Source organism: Littorina saxatilis, linkage group LG3, assembly GCF_037325665.1.
Source record: "Littorina saxatilis isolate snail1 linkage group LG3, US_GU_Lsax_2.0, whole genome shotgun sequence".
Lineage (NCBI taxonomy): Eukaryota > Metazoa > Mollusca > Gastropoda > Littorinimorpha > Littorinidae > Littorina > Littorina saxatilis.
The window spans coordinates 62701310-62708896 of record NC_090247.1 but is presented as its reverse complement, the minus strand read 5'-3'; the positions used below and the strand labels follow the sequence as shown (position 1 = coordinate 62708896).

General features: G+C 41.5%; 1 long non-coding RNA gene across 1 annotated transcript in view; it reads right to left on the bottom strand.

The window, feature by feature from the left end:
- The window catches only part of LOC138961010 (uncharacterized), a 6328-nt gene extending 1418 nt beyond the window's left edge, over positions 1–4910 (bottom strand). The window contains exons 1-2 of the long non-coding RNA XR_011454118.1: positions 4820–4910; positions 4117–4447 (exon numbers count right to left, since the gene is read on the bottom strand). This is a non-coding gene — a long non-coding RNA (uncharacterized lncRNA). The remainder of the gene's footprint in view (positions 1–4116; positions 4448–4819) is intronic.
- Positions 4911–7587: the final 2677 nt, after the last annotated feature.

The following is a 7587-nucleotide window of genomic DNA, read 5'->3' as shown; positions in this document are numbered from 1 at the left end:
ATGTTGGTTACTTCCCTTGACATTACCTGTTGTGGAGTTGTTTAACTCACTGTGGATTCTCTTTCAGAGAATGCTGTGTCTGCAGGATTTTGGCTAAATTGTTACTTGTCTATATTTGTCATGATTATTTTGACAAATGATACATTCATTGGTTTATGCTTTGTATTATGCCATGTGTGACTTAGAAGGCATGTTGTTTATAATTGTATTTTCTTTTCCTTTTAGTGCCTTCTTCTTTACACTGCTTTCTGGTTGCTACCAGAATAATATTGCCTTTTTAATTATACTGCTTTCTGGTTGCTACCAGAATAATATTGCCTTTTTAATTATACTGCTTTCTGGTTGCTACCAGAATAATAATTATTGCCTTTTTAATTATACTGCTTTCTGGTTGCTACCAGAATAATATTGCCTTTTTAATTATACTGCTTTCTGGTTTGCACCAGAAATACATATTGTTTCTGGTTTTACACTAAATACATATTTTCTGGTTCTGTTATTGTTTCTAGCTGATTCTGGTACTGGTAGATATCAGAATTCATAATTGGTATTTCTGGTTATATGTAAGCATTGCTATTTCCTATATTAGAGTTCTGTTATTGTTTCTAATTTATAACTTATAGCATTGTTTCTAGTTGCTACCAAATTTAGCTAAACTGTTTTGGAATATTTATGATTTAGATAAGCTACCTGAGTGGTTATTCTTAGTTACATTTTCCTTCAATAAAAGATAAGTTAAGATAAGTTAAAGCAACCTCTGTCTTCGGTGTCTTAATTGTATGCTCCTCTGCCTGTGCTATATATCCCTGTCCTTACACCCGACCTTCCCACACTAAATCAAAACCTTTCAACACCGCTGGTGCAGATTAGACCTGCCTGACTGTCTGCGTGCGTGTTAGAGCTGAAGACGAAGCCTCACTCGCAAAAGCGTCACCTATCTGTAGGTCCTGAGCATCGGATGTACGTTGATACGTGGTGAGATCCGCACGGAACTGTCTATGCAACTTTTCCTAGTCACATATGTAAGGTGCGATCTTTTCTTTGAAATTTCGTCCTCTGTGTACGTAGCAAAGCGTTTCGCCATGTTCGGTTTTCGTTGCAGACGACAATAATGAAAGACCTATTGTTTTGTTTTGACCTTTCGTATTCAGGGTTCTTAAGTGAAGCTTGGTAAAGGGAGCTTGTCGTGTAAGTGGAAAGTTGACGAAGCTTTTGAAAACAGAAATTGAATGAAGAAGAAAACGTGGCTTTCAGTTATATACAGGAGAACGGGGTTGGTGTTATTCTTTTTCCGTCAAACACTTAGTACACTGACAAAAAACGTGATTGACTGACCAAGGCCTGTTGGCACACTATTCAGAATGCACAACAAAATGTAACAACGCTTTGATACCCATTTTTCTACGTTCGTGATCACTTGAAATTAATACTGAAAACATAAGTGTTTAAGGTGGTGACTGAATGTATGTGAAGGTAAAATTTTTCAGAAATAAATGCATAATCAAAATAATTGATTTCCGCATCAAACCGTGTAACATACAATCTTGCACACGTTTGCTTTAGTAGTGGCAAAGAAGGAATGCGAGTGACATATAAATATGTTACATTCGGATAAAAAAAACAAGTTCTAAAAATTAAAAAATATGAAAATTATGATTAAAATTAAATTTCCGTAATCGATTTAAAAACAATTTCATCTTATTCCTTGTCGGTTCCTGATTCCAAAAACATATAGATATGATATGTCTGGATTGAAAACAAGCTCAGAAAGTTAAAAAGAATAGAAATACAGAAAAGCGTGCTATCCTGCTCAGCTCAACCACTACCGCGCTATTCTGGCTTGCCAATTTCACTGCCATTGCCATGAGCGGTGCACTGACGATTCTATGAGTATACGGTCTTGGTGAACAAATGCAGTGCGTTCAGTTTCATTCTCATCTGTGAGTTCGACAGCTTGACTGAACGTTGTATTTTCGCCTTACGCGATTTGGTCTTTTTTACAGTTAGTCAAGTTTTGAATAAATATTTTAACATAGACGGGGAATCGAGATGAGGGTCGTGTTGTATGTATGACAGTATGTGTCTGTGTGTCTTGTTTGTTTGTTTGTTCGTTCATGGGCTGAAACTCCCACGGCTTTTACGTGTATGACCGTTTTTACCCCGCCATTTAGGCAGCCATACGCCGCTTTCGGAGGAAGCATGCTGGGTATTTTCGTGTTTCTATAACCCACCGAACTCTGACATGGATTACAGGATCTTTTCCGTGCGCACTTGGTCTTGTGATTGCGTGTACACACGGGGGTGTTCGGACACCGAGGAGAGTCTGCACACAAAGTTGACTCTGAGAAATAAATCTCTCGCCGAACGTGGGGACGAACTCACGCTGACAGCGGCCAACTGGATACAAATCCAGCGCGCCACCGACTGAGCTACATCCCCGCCCCAGTGTGTCTGTATAGAGCGATTACCAGAAACCTACCCGACATATCTTCATGAAACTTTACATACCAATTCTTCCCTACGCCAGTTCTATCCCTTGCCAGTTGTTTTCTTTTTTTGAATGAATGTCTTTGCTGACGTCATATTCGGCTGTTAGTGACAATTGTGGCGACACTCTCACGCCCTCATTTTTCTATCAACTTGTTTGAAATGTTGGTCAAGTAATCTTCGACGACGCCTGGACTATTGGATTGCATTTCAGCTTGGAAGCTTAATAATTCATTCATGATTTTGGTCATGAAGAATCTCAAAATTCTAAAATTAAGTAATCGAATTGATTTCATCTGATTCTGAACTTATAATTTTGTGATATCAAAAGCATATACATAGAGCTATATATATGTAAACCTTGCATTAAAAACAAGCTCAGAAAATTAAAAAGCATTAATAAAGCGCTTTCCTGTGACGCCATGTACGCTACTGCGCTATACTGGCTTGTCACTTCAAGCGATCACGTTTTCCACGTGAATATGTCACGACTTTTAGTCTGGGTCGCCGGCATTGGCAAAGCATTGTCTTCGTGAAATGCAGCGCAGTGCTTTCCGTATTAATCTGTGAGTTTGACAAATTGACTCAGTGCATTAATTTCGCTTCACGCGACTTGATTTTTGCTGACATTGTTTATTATTTTAGCAGATGCACACACATGCCAAGTTCTATAATGTGCATGCAACGTCCACTCGCCATGCTCTTATAATACAGCTGTCATGTTGTCGTGTTTTATGACAGTTCGGCAAGGCTTATCTTGTGTTGCGTACTGTGATCATCACACATGCCATACACTTTCTGACATTTCTAGTCTAATGCCAATTTATAATTTATAATGTATCCTGCTGTGTTTTGTTGATCATGTAGATACATCGGAATTGGAGAGGGGGGGGGGGGGGGGGATTGACATAATTATATATACTTGCCGTCATCAAAAAAGCGAGAAAAAAAACTTGCTCTTGTAGGAAACGCTGATTTATTTGTTGTGAAGTAGTTGTCATGAAGTGGATTGTAGTGTGAATAAAGGATTTCTTTTCTGTAAACGTGTTCTGCCCTATCTTATTATACTGACTTCAATCTTCACACCCAAACACTCCAAACACAGAACTTTGGGAGGATGCAGACTTATTATTTCCTCACCAAAACATATCAAATATTCTTCACTTCAAATACATCAATACGAATCAACTTCTCGAACACACAGTACACACACACACATATTTCATTTCATTTCATTTCATTACTTTATTGTCCCATCGCTGGGAAATTCGGGTCGCTTCCTCCCAGTGGAAAGCTAGCAGCAACGGAGTCGCGCTACCCAAGTGTCTGCGTGTTTAGGTGTATTCAGCCACCTGCACTTATGGCAGAATGACCAAGGTCTTTTACGTGCCATTGTGATGACACGGGGGTGGGACATGGCTTCCGTCTCTGGGTCTGCACATAAAGTTGACCCGTGTCCGGCCCGGCCCGAATTCGAACCTGCGACCTTTCGATCACAAGTCCAGTGCTCTACCAACTGAGCTACCGGGCCCCCATATAGCATTCACTCAATGCATGTAAATACATAGTATCAAGATACTTTCTCAAAGATAGATAATCGCACAAGATAAAGTGCTGACAGACACTCACGAGTTCGTATCACGGCTCACTGCATGTCGCCATTTACACCACCTTGTGCCGCTGATTCCACGCAGACGATGAATTCCCAGAAACTCATTTCTAGATGCTACATGCACCCTTCACATTTTTCCCTGAGAAACACTTTCACCTTTCACGTTTCTCCCCGAGAAACACTTTCGCCATTCGCGAAACGAACCGTCGTCTCTACGACCGGTGATGATGGAGACTCCTCCGTCCAGCCATCTGCGCCGATGTGATCTCTCTCTTCACCATCGTTACGCCTCTTCCGTGTGAGGACCGTCCCTCGTTCACGCCTCATGAGCCCTCGTCATGGAAACCCCTAAAGAATTAACCCAAGTCTTAGTACACATTCTCTTAAGCCATCTCCTCTTCCTAAACTAAAGTCATGTAACATCTCTCTCGTTCATTCTACATTCACATTCCGTCCACAGACAAAATCCAACTATACTTCATCCATGAATCACTTAATCCATCACTGACACTACCACACATAGTATCACTGTCTTAAACATAACATAAATGCGTAACAGCAATTATGTTCAAGAATTTACCAACAAAAACCATAACACAATCACAACAAGAATTCTCTCAAAACTTCACACTAGAATTTAGTGCACTTTGTATACACTAACCTTTACATTCCAGCTATGTATTCCAACTTCAATAATATACAACATAGTAAATCATTTACCTTAAGAGACCCGTCTCTTGAAAGAGTACTTGTTCCCCGAACAAGACCGAACAAGACCGACACGCGCTGACAACCTTCTCGGTTGAAAATCTTAAACGCTGTGACGTTATTTACCCCAGACCAGCTACATTTCTCATAAACACAACTCATGTCAAACTAGGGTTTTCTCGTGCAACGCACAAAACTCGTGATAACGCTTCTCCGGTCACCACACATCGCACTTCAGTACTTAGGGAGGTTAAAAACACGACGTGGTTGCACATCACAAATATCATACCCACATCTTTGTGACAGTAGTGAACTACGTTGTTAAATGTTCAGTTTCACGCAATAATCTTAAACACTTGGACGACTGACGTTCCAACATTAAGAATTAAGTAGATGTGCAACGCCAAGGCTCTGCATACCCCAGCGAAAGACAAACCTCTCTCTCTCTCTCTCTCTCTCTCTCTCTCTCTCTCTCTCTCTCTCTCTCTCTACTCTCTCTCTCTCTCTCTCTCTCTCTCTCGTCTCTCTCTCTCTCTCTCTCTCTCAAACACACACACACACACACACACACACACACGAACACACACACACACACACACACACACACACACACCCCAAGTTACACACATACACACTCACTCACACACACTCACTCACTCTCTCACACACACTTCATACACACAAAACACACCCCCATACGCACATATAGACAGACGGACATACACACCTTTACAAACAAACACACATACACACACATATATATATACACTTACGCACACGCACAAACACACACCCACCCACCCTCTCTCTCTCTCTCTCTCTCTCTCTCTCTCTCTTTCTCTCTTATACAGACACACACCCACACAAACACACACACACACTGTCACACACACACACACACACATGTACATACGCATGCATGTACGCACGCACACACCCACAGACACACACACACACCCACAGACACACACACACACACACACACATTGACTCACACAAATCTCATACACACAAAACACATACACATTGACTCACACAAATCGCATACACACAAAACACACACTCATACGCACATACACGGTTGGCCTAGTGGTAAGGCGTCCGCCCCGTGATCGGGAGGTCGTGGGTTAGAACCCAGGCCGGGTCATACCTAAGACTTTAAAATTGGCAATCTAGTGGCTGCTCCGCCTGGTGTCTGGCATTATGGGGTTAGTGCATGCTAGGACTGGTTGGTCCGGTGTCAGAATAATGTGACTGGGTGAGACATGAAGCCTGTGCTGCGACTTCTGCCTTGTGTGTGGCGCACGTTATATGTCAAAGCAGCACCGCCCTGATTATTATGGCCCTTCGTGGTCGACACACACACCTTTACAAACAAACACATAATTATACACACTCATACACACACAAACATACACACAAACTCATGCACACACACATTCACACACACACACACACACACACACACACACACACACACACACACATACACACACACACACAACACACACACACACACACAACACACACACACACACACACACATATATTATATATATATATACACACACACGAGTACAGACTCATGCACGCGCGCGCACACACACACACACACACACAACACACACACACATACACACACAAACACACACACTAACACTAACACTAACACATGTGCACAAAATGAACACACACACACACACACACCACACCACACGACACACACACACACACCGCGAGAGAAAAAGACTACAGGGAGGCATGACGTCATGATGCATTAATTGACGTCAAAGACTTTTGACCGTGACGTAATCTTCTCACGCGAGCTTTATCCATAGTCTTGAACAACCACACACAAATAGACTTGGAAAGTACAAAATTTCTACCCGTCCAAAGCGGCCTTGGGTGGCGTTTGCTCAAAAAATGGGGGCGACTATTGCACCCACCGTATTTTTGTTAGTATGGTCCCAATTTTTGGTGAACTTCCATCTCCAACTGTAGCACGTAGCCGGGCACAAAGAATCCTTCTTTATCATGTATTATCGGTATGAAAATGCATTCGTGTGATACCTCCAGCTTCGCTGGGATAAAAGTTTGTTTTTAAAAAAAGAAATATTAGCTTACGGAGAATTTCATATTTTAATAGACACATTGAAACGTTCATAGCACTTCGATCAACTAATCTTTATAGAGGACGAACACGACTCATAATAGTGAAACATATTCCTTTGATTAGAATGTAGCTTTTTCAAAAAGATAGCAAGAAGTAAAATGTTCAATTCAAAAAGGTAAATTTCGTATTCAGGTCTGATTGAGAATCGCGCGCGTTTTTACTGCAGACGACTATACAGGTTGCCACGAGTACCGAGTGCCTACATCATGCGATGACTCACAGTCTGTTAAATGCAATGCCATAAAATGCTAGCATTATATAAACCATATCTTCTCGTTCTAAACTCGTTCTAAACTGCAGGTCAGACATCATCAAACAAACTCTTGCTTCAACGTTTGGACACAAAGTTACGGTAGGTAGGCAGCGTATTGTCTTGTATTTCTGTGGCAAGGACACAAAGTTACGGTAGGTAGGCAGCGTATTGTCTTGTATTTCTGTGGCAAGGACACAAAGTTACGGTAGGTAGCCAGCGTATTGTCTTGTATTTCTGTGGCAAGGACACAAAGTTACGGTAGGTAGCCAGCGTATTGTCTTGTATTTCTGTGGCACGGACACAAAGTTACGGTAAGTAGCCAGCGTATTGTCTTGTATTTCTGTGGCAAGGACA